The sequence below is a fragment of the Arachis ipaensis genome, chromosome B09, assembly GCF_000816755.2.
Source record: "Arachis ipaensis cultivar K30076 chromosome B09, Araip1.1, whole genome shotgun sequence".
Classification (NCBI taxonomy): domain Eukaryota; kingdom Viridiplantae; phylum Streptophyta; class Magnoliopsida; order Fabales; family Fabaceae; genus Arachis; species Arachis ipaensis.
Window position 1 is genome coordinate 124,523,713 of NC_029793.2, and position 6,164 is coordinate 124,529,876.

Consider the following 6,164-nt stretch of genomic DNA (forward strand, 5'->3'; position numbering starts at 1 on the left):
AACGACTATTGGTAGTGATTAATTTTAGTGTATAAATAATATTTTTGATATAAATAATCATTAATATATTATATAAGTTTGTTTAACAGGGTGGAAAATAAAATAACAATAAATTGAGTGTATATGTGTTGCATATAAATGTGTACGAGAAAAAAATGTTAATTTTCTGAAACATTGATTGTATGGTACAGTAAAATAATTTTGTTTTAAAAATATTTTTTCTTTTTCTCCCCATTTTGAAAAAGAGAAAAACAGAAATACAAAAAAGTCTCAGAAAAAAATACATGTAGTACAATTTATAACTAAAAATCCAACTCCAAGACACACATAAATACTTAGCTGAAGTCACAACTTAAAAAGAAAAAATACATAAAAATTGTTCGGCCCACTTCTAATAACAACGGAAGCCCAATTCATATTAATTCTGTTACAAAAATTGCATACAGCTCAAAAAAAGAGCCAAGCCGAGAAAGGCATCTATCATGCTTGTGCTACACCCCTAAAGGAAGATAAGCAACACACGTGCAAGAAAATGACACAAGGATCAAGAATAATCTCTGAATATCTTTATAAACTTCATTTGTACCATGGTGTAGTGTGACCCTTTCTTTGATGATTCTTATCACTTTCTTTGGTGAGTTTGATACTTTGATCACATCATGAAAAAGTTAAGCCTCGATGCCTTTCTGCTTCAGTTGTCTCTATTACTACTACAATCTATCAAATATTTAATCATCCTGATTAAGATCAAATTATCTGGAAATAAAATTTAGTGATCAATTATAAGCTATACGTTCACATTAAATAAGTTAATTATCTTAACTTTGCCGTGTAATTTGCGATGAAAAATAAATATTACCATTATTATTATTATTATTATTATTATTATTATTATTATTATTATTATTATTATTATTATTATTATTATTATTATTATTATTATTATTATTATTATTATTATTATTATTATTATTATTATTATTATTATTATTATTATTAGTTACTTCTTTCTTTTGGCCGAAGCCATTAAGAAAACATGTATAAAGAAAAGCCAAATGTGGCTCATTTACAAGTATGTGCATATATATATATATATATAACTAATGCCATTAAGGGACTAAGAAAGAAAAGAACGTGGCTTGCATGCTATTATACTTATATGAACTTATGACACCTAATAATACTTTTACACTACAAACTATCATTCATTAGCATCATTTTCTTTTATTACTTTTATTCATTATAGCCGAACCCTTTAGAAAGAAAAAGAGAAACAAAGGGTCGTGGCTTATATGTATACATATATCTATGCAACCATGACACCTGTTACATTCATTTAATTCCCAATGACACCTAATAAACCTTATTACCACAAATCCTTTTTAATCACCTTCATCACTAATCATACTTTCTTTTCCTTCATGCATCACCGAACCAACTTTGAAAGAAAAGAGAGAGTAAGCCGTGAGTGAGAGGAATCAGAAACCATGGAACCTTACCTCTTCTGAGTTCGATTTCTTATGATTTGTAACCCCAATAAAAAATCTAATCCGGTAAAAGTGTTCGTATCTTCCTCCTCTACGTGTTGGCGTTACTTTTGTCCAGTGAAAATCGACGGTGACGTAGCTCCCTTACCTCTTGAACTTGGCCAATTGGAGTTCTAGGAGCCACGAAGGATTCCAGACGTTTTTCCTTTCAGCAGCACGGTCAGAAAGTTTCTCTAGAGTTTCGAGTATTTCGATTACGTACGAAGGTAGGGTTTTGATAAATTTTCACCGACTAAATGATATTTGAAAGTAAATTGATGTTTGGATTGAGTGTTATTGAAATTTGATTGCATTTCCTGTTGAATTTTGTTGGTATATTGATATTTTGATGAAGTTGTGTTTAGTCAGCTCGAGAATGGATAAATTTTTAAGTTAATATTTTGATCAAAATAAAACAGGTTTTCGGTCTCGTTGAAGGACAAGATATTAGTTTGGAAATTTTATTTTAAAGGATGTCATTATATTTTTATAAAAAGACTGAGGTTATGTTTATCATTATAAACTAAGTTTTGAAAGGAAAATGCTATTTTGAGTTTTTATTCAAAATTACTACCACAGGAGAGCAGATGTGACATTGTTTGGGCCTTAGTGCCAAATGTAAAGTGGGGACGCCCACACACTGAGAACTATTTTCCAGATGTACGCTTATTGATTTGGAAAGTCACATTGTATGCGGCCTAGCCGTACGACTTATAAGCACACTGTATGCATCTGGAAAGCCATATCTGGGACTTGTACCCGGGTAATGTCGGGAGCGGGTAGGCAATCGACACATGAGCTCATGGTCTGCGTTAGGAATAGACATGCATCATTCTTGTTGCGCATTTACATTTTACTTGACATTGTGAAATTGTTTGTGATTGTCTTCTTGTGTTTATACATTCCTTAATGTTATTCTGAATAGTGGTGACTAGATATTTCTTTGTGACACTTGTATATTTCGTTGTGAATTACTTGAATTGTGGTAATCCTGACTAAACTAACCACCCTCGACCCTACTAAGAACCCCCCAGTTCTTACCCCTTCTCTTCCTCCCCTTCAGATGGAGATCGGAGTTATATTTTACGAGATGGACCCTCCCTATATATACGAGGATATTGTACAGCATAGGTTTTATGTAGTAGCTGCGGAGATTAGGAATCGTATGTACATTCTGCGTGATCATCATTTCCATCACCCGATTGACACTCCACAGTTTAACCCCGACATGCCCTATGAGTTCCCACTGCAGTGGCTCCACCCGGATGCTCCATTTCACCCGTTTCATGATGGGCCGGTGCCTCACCAGCATCCCGATCAGCCTGCGGATCAGGCGGACCCTGAGCCTGAGCCCATGGAGGAGCATTTTCCAGAGCCTGTACCAGAGGAGGACATCCCCGTGGAGTAGATCTCAGTATCTTCTTCTAGTAGGGTGTATATAGTGGACTAGGCTAGTTCGGGTGCCAGTTTAGGGGTTTTCTATATGGACCAGAGCCCGGAGTGTTGGGTTGTACATAGTAGTATTTCTGAAGGGTTGTATGCTAACTCAGATATATATATATATATATACGACAGTACCTGTATGCTTATGCGTGGCCTATGCTATGTGTTGTGATTGTATATAATGTCGGCTTGTGTATGTTTAATTAGTTGTCCTTGCAAGTTTTCTTATAAAATTTTTGCCAAAACTCGATAGTACGCTAACCCGATTACAGGCTTAATAATACATAGTAAAGGTTTCATGTAAACAAGTTGGTGACCCTTGATTTCTGGTATGATCATGACTTACTGGGAATTGGGTCGTTACAGAGGACAAATTAATTTAAGAGGGCACGGATTTTTAAAAATTTAATCTCATCAGCTGTTTATTCTGATTTAATGGTTGAGATTTGCATTCTGACTACTTGTCACTTAATAAAAGCATTCACATTAGATTATCTTTTTTCATTCTCAGAACACACTGCACCTGCGATGAGGTCATTGTTGGTGGTCATCTATCCCTTTTTATCACTCAACTCACACACTCTTTTTCAAAACGATATCATTCACTTTTTCATGCATTGTTGATATGAATATAATTGTATCTAAAAGAACAGTGGCGTTAAGTGTGATATGATAGTAGGGGTGAACGCGGATCGGATCGGATCGGATATGGCCAAAATTTCTATCTGATTCGCACTAAAATCATCGGGTCGGATCGGATCCAATATTCGCAGTTTTTTATGTTGGATCCGATCCGCACATTTGCGGGTCGGAATGGATATCAGATATATCCGCAAAACACAAAAAATATTTTTAAAAGCTTATTTTTGTTAAAAACATATCAATAAAATTCAATTTTTCTATTTTAAATATATTTACTCTTAAAATAATATTAAACATATTTTTCTTAAATAAAATAAATTAAAATAATACAACATATATGATAATTATTAGTTGAAATAAAATATAAAAAGAATATTTACTTATTTATTTCTTTATTTTTGCGAATACACGAATATGCGAATCCGATATGCGGATACCAATACAAAATCTGCAATCCGATCCGATTAGTGTGCAGATCTGATCCGATCCGATTTGTGGATCGGATCCATATCCGCAATTTTCGGATCGGATTCGGATAAACGCCGCGGATATGCGGATCGGATCTGATCCATGAACACCCCTAGTTATCATAGGCAGTGCTAAATAACTAACACCCATAATCTCTTTTGTCACTACACTCCATGTTATGGTTCCTGAAAAACCACCACTTCTCCATTTTCTTCTCTTTTTGGATTCTCCAATGGAAGAGATTAAGGGCCAAAAAGAGAAGAAAATGGAGAAGGTGGTGGTTTTTTAGGAACCATAACATGGAGTGTGTTGGCAAAAGAGATTAAGGGCGTTGGTTATATAGCGCTGCCTATGATAACTGTCAACTATCAACCTATTTTCTTCAGATAATTTCCATGATGATAGTTGGTCATTTGGGAAAGCTTGCTCTCTCTAGCACAACTATTGCTACCTCTCTTTGTGCTGTCTCTGGCTTCAAGTTTGGAATGTCGTGCATTGGAAATTCTAGGCGGCCAAGCCTATGGAGCAAAGCAATATACCAGATTTGGTGTTCAAATCTACACTTGTATTGTAACTTTGAGTCTAGCTTGTGTTCCTGTGAAATTCTCTACTCAGTGTGAAAAGACTCATGCTCCAATCTTGATGGAACTATTCTATGGGCTTGGAGAGTTCTTGTGCTACGCCGTTCCATCTGATGGGATGATTTGGTTAGTTTCTTCCTCTAGAATATGATCTTATTATATACACACATGCGTGTGCATGCACGCTTATCAACCTTAATTTGTTTCTATTGTGTTTGATGATCAATGCAGCCTCGAATAGTGGTCATTTGAGCTGCTCACTTTGCTTTCTGGGCTTCTACCAAATCCAGAGCTTGAAGCTTCAGTTCTGTCCATATGGTAAGTAAGACTTGGTCATTGAGAATGAGAGAGATTTTTATGTTTTACAATCTCAATTGAAATTATTACTCATAGTCCAATATTCATATTCATATCCATTCCATACTAGTTGTGCTAATTTTGTTTAAATGTTGACATTTTTGTGGCAATTTTTTTCTCTCATAGCATTATTATCGTATGTTATACATGTAATAACTCTAATAGAACTTTATGGTGATATTATACATGTTTAATAAGGACTGTTTAAGCTTGGTAGTCATCATTTCTGTTGTTTATTACATAACTGTGAAATTTGTAAATGATGCCACTAAGGTATTCTATTTTGATATCTTCCTAAACCCTTTGCTTATCTTTAATGAACTCTATTTTTCAAATCATGGTAACCTATTTTTAAGTTGTTGCTATTTGTTAAACTATCTGCTTATTTTAGTTAAGCTCAAATAAAAGTTACTGCATGAAATGATTTTTTTCGTTTTCTTCATTTATCTAGGCACAAAGTTGTTATTGTAGAAGCTAAGGTAACTATTTGCTCTTGAAAGATGGGGTTTGGAAGGAAATATCATGTTTTTGTTAAAATTTTTAGTCCCTCCAAAAATTTCTTTTAAGCTCTGTCATTGGCCAGCATATTCTTCTAGTATGACTTTCTTGGTGGCCAGCCTACCACTTGTAATTGTAATTGGTGGCCAGCATGTTCTCCAATAAAAGATGCTTTACTATAATAGATTAAGATAAGAAAAAAGTGTAACTGAATTTTTTTGCTACATTCTTACAAACTCAAACAAATTTAGAGCATTGAATTATTGATACTTAGACATCTCACTGTTTTAATTTATTTAAAATATTTATATTATATTACAAACTACAGTGATATACAAATACATGATAGTAAATTCAACACCCTACTATTTCATTCCTGATAAAGAATGGAACAGGTCATCATGAACTGGTGGTTGGTAACTACTATATATAGTCTAACATATATATAATAATCACTTTCTATACTAATGAAAGAAAAATGTCATCAATATGTGGGGATCTATAGTAGACATATGTCATCGTCAATGGTTCATGAAAATTGACGGACATCATCTTTGGCCAAATTTCTTTTCCAAATTTTTTTATTAATAAATATAGCAATAAATTTAAGTTTCTATACTATTTCAATTTTAAAGATGATTGCATTGCG

General features: G+C 33.7%; 1 long non-coding RNA gene across 1 annotated transcript; it reads left to right on the forward strand.

Annotated features, from left to right (window-relative positions):
• LOC110267376 lies at positions 4,212 to 5,768 on the forward strand. Its single transcript, XR_002354894.1, has 3 exons — positions 4,212 to 4,786; positions 4,892 to 4,978; positions 5,469 to 5,768. It is a non-coding gene; the product is annotated as an uncharacterized LOC110267376 (long non-coding RNA).